Raw genomic sequence first — 9999 nt, 5'->3', positions numbered from 1 at the left:
AGCAGTTCTGCCTCCCTTACCCTGCTTCCGTCTTTCCTCCCCCACCCCCAGTCTTTCTGCCCTGCCACCACCCTCCCCCTCCCCCCCTCCTCAAAGAACATATGTGCAGGCGGAAATGGGGCGTTTGTACCTTCTTGTGGAGAAGCCTGGGAGAAGACACAGGTGGCTGGGGTGGGGCCACCAGCAGCAGTGAGTCCTGGTGAGGAGGGCCTGGCTGAGGACAAGGCCACACTGCTGGTGAGTGGTGGGTGCTCGGGTCGGAGTTGCTGTCATGGTTTAGAGGGGAGGGGGCCCAGAGCATTGCTCTGGGCAGCTCAAGCTGAACAAGCTGTAAGATGCCATTCACCTACAGAATTCTAGAAGGTGGGGAATGTGTTGTCAGCCCTGTGGTTCCAGATGGGCAACTGAGAATCTCAGTGTGTCCTGGTTCAGAGCCCTTCTCTGAGGCCCTTGGGCCCCTCTGTCCATTCCACATCTGCCTCTGGGCTTCATGCTGAATCCTCTTTTCCTAGAACCGTCTTCTGTTCAAGCTTCTACTATCTTGTCTGTCTTCTTCAAACACTCCCTGAAGCCCTGCATCGTACTATTCTGGAATCTTCTGTTAATGTGTCTGCCTCATTCACTCAGTGAGAGAGCTAGGCCCTACACCAGTCCCCTGTTCCTGCTATACCCCCAACGAGTGGGCAGAATGGATGAGTGAATGAATGGATGCATGGATGGTGGATGGGTGGGTGGATGGTGGATGGGTAGTGGGTGGACAGATGAATGGATGGATGATGCGTGGATGGATGGGTGTGGGTGGATGAATGGTGGATATCAAATGGGTGACAGATGGGTGAATGGTAGGTAGATGAGTGGTGGATGAATGAATGGTGGATAGATGGACGGGTGCATAGGTGAGTGGATAGGTGATGGATGGATGGATAGGTAGGGGAATGGATGGATGAAGGGATGAGTAGAGGGGTGGGTAGTAGATGAATGGATGGATGGGTGGTGAGTGGTAGATTGATGGATGGTAGATGGATGGATGGATGGGTGCTGAGCGGTGGATTAATGGATGGAGGGATGGAAGAATGGATTTATGGGTGGGTGGTGGATGGATAGAGGATGGTGGAGAATGGGTAGATGGAGGAGTATGGTGGATGGATGGATGGATATATGGGTGGGTGGTAGATGGGTGAACAGATGAGTAGATGGAAGAATGAGTGGCCAGGCCCCTTTTAATAGGGTGACAAGGGTGGCTGTTCTCAACAACCCCTCAGAGCACCCTTCCTTCCCTCTGGAACCATCAGACCAACACGCAGCAGTGACTCACAAGATTCTGTCCACACAACTCTAGGTCTGGTGTTTGTACCATGTACTAAGAAATGTTCCCAACTTGCTCTTCTGCTCCCCCATGAGTAACAGGATATTCTAGAGTATAAGACATATTAGTCCCCAGCCTTGGGGCCCCTGAAAGGATTTATGACATGAGACACTTCCCCAAGTGGCCTGGGTCTTCTGCCCTGGTCACTCCTGAGTAGCTGCTCCAAGCATGGCTGCTGGCCTCCCAGGGCACCCCTACCTGCCTGTCAGGCACCCCTTTCTCCTTCTTCACAACAAGAGATGGGGTGTGGCTAAGTAAAACTAAAACACAGTTTAAAATGGCCCAGGGACTGTGGTGTCCAGAGCGAGGTGACCCTTGCGCACATGCTGACTAGCTAGTCCACCAGCCTTTATGGGACAGGAGGGTGGGGACTGGTGGAACATGACCACCAGAGGGCAGCAGCCGAAGGTTAGGATGGGCAGTCAGTGGGTGGGTTGAAGGAGAGCAGCGAAAGGCTCCCCTGGGAAACTTGGGGCCACATCCCCATGGGGTGCAAGGTCTGAGGACAGTGGGCCATTCTGAGAGACTCTGGGCATTCCTCTACCCAGGACCTGGACCTAAATCCCCTCCGCCCCCAACTGGCTGGTCTGGCCCCTCTGAGTGTCTGCCTTGCCTGGCTCCTGGTCCATGATTTGCAGGTCACTAAATTCACAATGACTCAGGTTCCCAAAGCTTTTCCTACATTTGTCCTTTGCACCTGAAGTAGCTACAAATGGCACCCTTCTCTCTCCCCACCTCCTCCATCAGCCAGCCCTGAGTGCCCCGCAACCTGACTCACCTTTGAGCCTGGTCAATGACCCCGGCCACCGCTGCTGTGGATATGTCCTGGGTCCAGTGTTGTATTACTCAGTTGGCAAGGCAAGCACAGGCTTACTTATGCTGACTTTCTAGCTGCTTCTAAGGTTTGGCTGGCATCTATCTCTCTCCCAGCCCCACAGCCCCTTCCTACAAAATCAAAGCCTCTTTTCAAATTTACAATCCCTGACAGGGACAGATAGCCCAGTGAGCAAGGTAAGCATGGGCCTATTTATGCTTACTTACTAATCTAGAATAAACAGTTTCATGTTTTTCATCACATCAAAGGTGAAGCTGTTCATTAGAGATAAGCAAGTTAGTGAGTAAGCATAGGTAAGTCCCTGCTTACCTTGATTCCTGAGTAACCCTCCTCTACCTGAGCTCCTGTCACTGAGGACACTGTGGTTGTAAAGATGGGGGCACTGGCCTTGGGGTGAGGACAGGAAACTTCAGACAGGCAGACGCCAATGCCAGCAGAGACGGCAGCCAGCCAGCAAGGGTGGAGGATTCCTTCTGGCATGCAGGGAGGAGCCCGCTCAATCAGGGACATACCCACCTGGAGACGCCCCCTGTGCTTCTATGTACCCAGAAAGTGTCCGAAGCACACTTAAGGACCTGTTACATTTCTCCTCATGTGCTTCTTCACTGGGGGATGTTTTGCTTAGGACACACATATGTTAACCCAGTTTGGAGATTTTTTAAGGTCCCAGGTAATTGACATGCTGGTGAAACTCAGACTTGTCACAGGTGTTGTTGTGAGGTGTCTTAACTTGGTTCTGACTCCTAGAGACCCAATGTGCAGCACAAAGAAACACTGTCTGATCCTGCACCTGACTGTCATCCAGGCTGTGTGTGAGCCTGTTGGTGCAGTCCCTGGATCTCTCCACCCTGCTGAGGGTCTTCTTTCTCACAGATCCTTCACTTTACCAAACACACTATCCTGCCTTCTCCGGGGACTGGTCCTTCTTGACAATACGTCCAGATTATGAGACGAAGTCTTGTTATGCTCCTTCTAAGGAGCATTCTGGCTGCATTTCTTCCAAGACAGAGTTTTCTCTTTCTTCTGGCCGTCCATGACACCTTTAATATTCTTTACCAACACCATAGTTCAAAGGCATCAATTCTTCTTCCATCTTTCTTATTCATTGTCTAGCTTTTGTATGCATATGAATAAGTGGAAAATTCCATGGCTAAAGTCAAGTGCATCTTAGTCTTCAAAGTGACATCTTTTCTGTTTAACCCTTTAAAGAGGTCTTTTGCAGTTGCTTTGCCCAGTACAAAGTCATTTCCTGATTATGGATCCAACTAAAATGTAATCCTTAACAAGACCAGTCTTCTCTGTTTCTCATGATGTTCCAGCCCTAGCTCCCACCTCACCTCATCTGCTTACATGGGGGCCTGTAAGGGTGCAGGATCTGAGCTGAGCTGTGGGTCTGGATACATCCTTACCTCTGACCTCTAGAAGCTCCTCCCTAGGGCCCTGTGCAAAATGCTATCAGGGGCTCTTTGTTCAAAATTCAGGAGGAAAAGTACCCTTGAAGGCACTAATATAAACCCTTCACATTTTTTCCCCAATCTCTCAGCTCATGGTGGTTTCTCTATTTGCTATTTGATGTTGTTCTAAGTAAAGAAAAATGAAACATTTAAAGGACTAGTGTGAATTCTAAGGTCCCTGGGTAGCACAAACAGTTTAGACTCTAATACTAATGGGATCCTGATATGTCGCTGTAGGATCAACACTGGACTGCTAACCGAAAGGTCGGTGGTTCAAACCCACCAATCGTTCTTCAGAAACCCTCTGCAGGGTTGCTTTGACTCGGAACTGACTCAATGGCACTTAACAACAACAATCTTTATGGGGTCCTGGTGTGGTGCTGTAGGATAAGCACTGGACTGCTAACTGAAAGGTTCAAATCCACCAACTGCTCCTTGGAAATCCTACACAGGGCCGCTATGAGTTGTAATTGATTCGATGGCACTTAACACTAACAATCTTTGTGGGGTCCTGGTGTGGTGCTGTAGGATAAGCACTGGACTGTAACTGTAAGTTTGGAGGTTCAAACCCACCAGCCACTCCCCGGAAATATTATCCAGGGTCACTGTGAGTCGGAACCAACTCAACAGCACTTCACAACAACAACACGGCCCTAAAGTACCCACTGAGGAGGAAATATCCTGGGGACCTACTTCCTATAAGATCACAAACCAGGAAACCCTATAAAGCACTTCTGTTCGGTAACCCAGGAGTCTACCATGAGTCGGAAATGGCTGGACAGCAGCCACCGTCGTCTGCGCATCTTTATATGTTGTGATGCCAGGCATACGTGCAGATAGAAAAGCGTCAGCACACGCACATTCACCTGGATTGGACACTCCAGATCTGGTAGCTCTTACGTGTGTTGAAAGGAGTACAGGCAGAATGTTCCTTAGAAGTGAAGATGCTGAGACTTTGTCTCATGTGCTTTGGACATGTGATCAGGAGGGACAGTTCCTGAAGAAGAACATCATGTTTGCTAAAGTAGAGGGTCAGCAGAAAAAAGCAAGTCCCTCAATGAGATGGACTGTCATGGTGGCTTCGAATAGGGCAAGGACAGTGCAGAGGGCACAAGGTCAGGCAGAGTTCCTTTCTGTTGGACTTAGGGTCATTATGAGTCAAGTGAGAATTGATTTGATGACACCCACCAACAAGAATATATGAATGTGTTTCATTTTGTTGTGTCGCTGCTGGATACACACAGCACACCCCACAGTTTTGATGGAAACACGACTGGACGAGCAGGAACTAGGCTTGTCCCTTTTTGTCCCTTCAGCATGTGTGCTAGGGTGGACACAGGGATAACACAGTAGTTTTCTCAGCATTCTAATTGAGTTCTGGTAGGAAGGGGAAGCAGGTCTGGATGCTCTCAGATGTAGATGGACCACAGAACCCGTTCTCCTACAGGGGTGACCTGAGGGCGGACAGGAGCGTGTTTGTAACTCACATTTGGGTTCGATTATTCTATCAGACTTTACTTATAAGAACATGCTCAAAGACAGAACTAAAGCGCTTTCCCTGGAAGCAGACTGCACCTTTCTGGTTGGCTCAGGGCATCTCCACAAACAAACCATGTGCTGCATGGAAACAGATGAGGCTGAGAGTGTTTTTCAGGACCATTGACCTTCTGGGAGCCTTGGCCTAGGAGCCAGACTCTTGGGAGGGCTGGGCTGTTCTGGAGGTGCCTGGCGCTGTCCACTTTCAGCTGCCCACTGCTTTTCTAGGGCTTGAGCTGAACTTGGTTCACTGATAGCGTTGCCTCAGGTGACCTTATCTCAGTTATTTGCTCTCTTGGGGATGTTAGAAAGAGTCATAAATCTGGCACAGGAAGTGTAGAGCTAGCCTCTCCCTTCCCGCCCTCTGCACCCCATCCTCCCCACTCCGTCCCTGCCCCTTTTCCTTCTGAAGCTGACCCCAGTCATGAAGTCAGCAGTGGGGGGATTTCACCAGAGAAGACCCGGACATAAACTGATGGCACATTGGTGAGTGGGTGGGGGCACCCGCTTGAACCCCTCACGGGTTTGTTTTTATCTTTATTCATGTTGTTAAATCATTTCCTACTCATAGGGTTTCCGAGGAGCAGCTGGTGAGTTTGAACCATCAACTTTGTGGTTACTCATGCACACCCTTAAAATGTCAGACACAAAGTTACAACTAGAACGCTATGTCCAGAAGTTGGTACAGTAACAGATTCGGCCCCACCCCCACATCACTAGTCTCGCCTGGAGCCCCTCCTATGAGTGACGCTCCAAGAGTGCCCGGCACTGAGGTTCTGCTCTCAGAACCCTCTGCTCCAGAGCCGCTCCCAAGTTCTGATTGGGATGCGGGCGTGTGCCCTGAGGCCTCCCAGGACAGATCCCTGGTGCCTTCCTTGCCTATCCCTGTGGGTCTGTCCCTCCCCTCCTCTCCCTAGACTGTGACCAGATAGAACCTGCAGGTCAGAGGAGGGCGGAGCCTCCCTCAGCGCCCGGAGACCTACCTTGAACCTTGAGTATCTGTTTCTGGCCCATGCCCCTCCATGTCCCCAGCACTGGAATGCTCCCCATTACAATGGGTGACAGTAACTCAGGGTGGGGTGGGAGAGGATGGGGATGGTGACATTGGACGGAGTGGGGGAGGGGCTGACAGGAACCAGATGAGCATGGACAGGGACCAAGACCCAGGGTGGGGCATGCCCTTCCCCCCCTCCTGTATCTGACTCTCTGGGACTGTGCCCTGTTCCTGCCCAGCCTCCTACCCTGGTCCTGGCAACCTGGGGTTTGGCTGGGAGGAGCTGAGCCCACACCCCACCAAACCTTAGCTAGCCCACACCCCGCCAAACCTTAGCTAGCCCACACCCCGCCAAACCTTAGCTAGCCCACACCCCGCCAAACCTCAACTATTTCAGGGCCACTTGGAGGAGCTCCACGTCTGCCCCTCAGCCAGGCTTCCAGACAGACCCTCCCTGCTGATTGTGAAAGACCCCATAGCCTGCCAGGGAACATTCCAATTCCTATTTTCTTTTGGTCCTTATGCTAGGCAGGAAATGGGGAGGGAGACAAAGGAACTGAGGCTCAGGAGACTGAGCAACCACAGAGTCCCCCAACTCACCCCTATAGCAGGTGAAACTCCAGGGGAGCTTGAAGTCCAGGTGTCCCAGGGACAAGAAAAGAGAACTTCCAAGGATGGAACCCCATCCTTCATAAAAAGCTGGTGTCCAGCTTACAGACACCTTACTTGGAGAAACCCCTGAGGCCCAGCACCCCACCTCTCCCACCATGCTTGGTGTCTCCAGCCCAGGCCAGGGGTACTGCTTGAGATGAACTTACACGCACGTCTGGCCTGGGGACCCCAACCATGTACCCTACAGCCCCCTCCTTACCTGCCTGGGGCCAAAGGGAGCCCCTGAAGCCCTGGGGTGAACAGCATGAAACAAGCCCTGTGACACTGTATGTTTATGGGGACATGTGTACAGCATTAGCCCCTCTTCTTCAGCGTGCCTAGAGATGGCCCCTGGGAATTTCTCTCTCTCTCTCTTTTTTTTTTTTTAAAGTCATGACTTCTTTGTACAGAAAGGAAGCTGGCTGGGGACATCAGGGGAGGGATCGAACTTGAGGAAACAAAATCTCCAGCGTCGTCACAGTTTGCCTAGGAGGCTGGGGGCAGAGTCACAGAAGACAAGAACCTGAAGCCAGACCCCATCAGATTGTTTCTCTTTCCTGCTCATTGTGAGTCTCCGGGAAGTGGGGTGCAGGGTGTGGTGTGCTCTGGGGTGAAGGCCAGGGCTCTGATGAGTTGTAGCAGTACCTCCTGCCTCCCCCCACTGCCTGGCCGTCCACCCCAGAGCAGGCTTGTTGGGAACTGGACCTTGCTGTAAGCCCAACGTGATGGGAGAGACAGGAGAGCCTCCCATTATGGTCACATAACCAGCCCATCTTAGGGGTAAAGAGCCATGGGAGCTTGGAGAGCATGGTGAGGCTCTGGGCGAGGCCTCAGTGTGTGCTCATGATAGTGTGAAGGTAAGAGGGTCACTCAGGTTGCCATCTGGAGTATGGGGGGTGGGAAGGCTGTGAGACGAGGCTGGAGACCCCCCTGCCCCATTCAAAGTGGAGGGAGCAGGACTTCACTGGACGTGTATGGGGCAGAGTGGACCTAGAGTCAGAGAGGAGAGGAGAGGGGTCTGGGCAGGACATGGAAAAAGAGGCAATGCCCTAGCCTGGGGGTGGGTAGCTGGGTCTCTCTGCTCTGTGACCCAGGGTCCGGGTGAGTGGGATTGTCACCAGAGAAGGAGCCTGGGACTGGGGGGTGGCCTTGGTGAAGAAGTCCAGTTGGGCACCAGGGATTGGAGCCAGAGAGAGAGACCAGGACTGCTCCAGGTCCTCCCAGAGAGGGGACAGTGACTGAGAGGGGACTGAGGATCGCCTGGGGTTCACTCCTTCCACACGGTCCCTTGTGCTGGACTCCAAGTATCAGTAGTAGGTGGGGGTGTGTTTGTGTCCATGTGCTTTTATCTTCGGATCTGTGTGTCCACATGTTGATACTGTGTCTCCGTGTGTGTACATGTCAGTTATCTGAGTGTATGCTTGTTAATCACATGTGGAAAAGTGGGTCCAGGCATATATGTTTGTGTGTATGTGTTCACGTATTCTTGTCTGTGATGGTTTATGTGCTCATGTGTGTTCTTGTTGGGGATACATGCCTACTTAAACAGAACTTTATTAAGTCCTGAGTCATTTAAGGGACACAGTGACATGAAGGATGGATGCCAAACCCAACCCGGCATCTAGAACAAAAGGAACAAATGAAAATTAAAACAGGCACACCAGAAGGTCTCTCCCAAGGCCCTGAGTCGAGCCCAGGCTCCAAGGTCACTTGCATCCTCTTCTCCCTGAGGGCCTGTGAACCTGGACTGGGAGGGAGAAGAGAGCGCACCGGCCGCCCGCAGAGTCAGGGAAGAAGGGCTAGGGCAACGACAGCACAGGAAACAGCCCATTTCTGGGGTCAAGAAACAAGATGAAGAGACTGCTGATAAAGGCAGCCTGTGGAATATCCGTAGAGAGGACTGCAGAATCCAGAGAGGACCGAGGGAGGAAGGGGACTACCCAGGGTGCGGAGGGGTGTGGCATCCACCCACCCATTCACACAGACTCAGATCCCAGCCACTCACCACCAGATGCCTGCAGCAGGAGGAAGATGTCAAGATCGCCCCCAGCACCCCGCTTCAAAAGAGAGAGATGGAGAATCCGGGTGGCTGTTGGCATATCACTGACACATGCTGCCCCCAAGAATTCACTGTAAGAGTGGGCTCTCCGTGGCTCCACCCCACTCACTCTACATCTACTCCAGCACACCTATGGCTTCATTTCCAAATATGAAGGATCTCAGCTGGGTGAGGACAGTCTGCAAAACGGGACAAAAGGCTCAGATAAGCTGTGAGAGAAACTATCATACAGTAAACACAGGAAAACAAAACCAAACCTCGAACCAATACGGGAACAAGCCACTTCCATGACCGGAACAGCCAAAAACAGAGAAGAAAAGTCACGAAAAATGTCAGAAGTGCTCTCAGAAGTTAAATATATATTCTTTAAAGGAAACATAAAGTGTAAGTGCTGGAAAACAAAATCGAGGAAAACTTCCAGTGCACAAGAAATCCTGAAACATGGGCGATAAGAAGGTCCAGGAAGTCCAACAGCCAGCTGGTCAGTGGCAGTGCCAGAAACGAGAACCAAAACCGAAAATAAACCTGATTCATCAGGGCAGAGTGGAACGATCCCAAAGAGTTCCCACCGGTATCCTGGTGTGACCCTGTAGGATAAGCGCTGGACTGCTAATCACAAGGTTGGCAGTTCAAACCCACTAACTGCTCCTCTGAAACCCTACACAAGGTCGCATGAGTCAGAACCAACTCGATGGCACTTAACAACAACAAAGACTGTGGAAAAACGGAAGGCATTCTGAGGAAGGAACAAAAAAGAAGAAATTTTAGGAAGAAAATGTAACTATGCAAAGGGTGGAACTTGCGTTGACGAACACTTTGGTGTGTGTACTTTCACCACAATTTTTTTTTTTTTTAAAGAGAGAGAGAGAGAGAGAGAGAGAGAAAACAAAAACACAGGACAACTCCCCAAAAGGAAAAAAATGTTGAAAGTACATAGTTGGGAAAACATCAAGCAGGCAAATGCTAATGGAAGACGAATGGATGTGGCTATGTGCATGTCCGACAGACGGAGTTCAGGGTGGGAAGTCTCCTTGGGAAGAATCAGGTCCTCCAAGTCATGGCTTTTCTGAGGGGTGCTGTTGGGGTGCTGGTAAGAGCAGGACA

This window comes from Chrysochloris asiatica, unplaced genomic scaffold (assembly GCF_000296735.1).
Source record: "Chrysochloris asiatica unplaced genomic scaffold, ChrAsi1.0 scaffold00037, whole genome shotgun sequence".
NCBI classification, from domain to species: Eukaryota; Metazoa; Chordata; class Mammalia; order Afrosoricida; family Chrysochloridae; genus Chrysochloris; species Chrysochloris asiatica.
The sequence above is the reverse complement of the archived record's forward strand: the minus strand, read 5'-3'. Positions refer to the sequence as shown.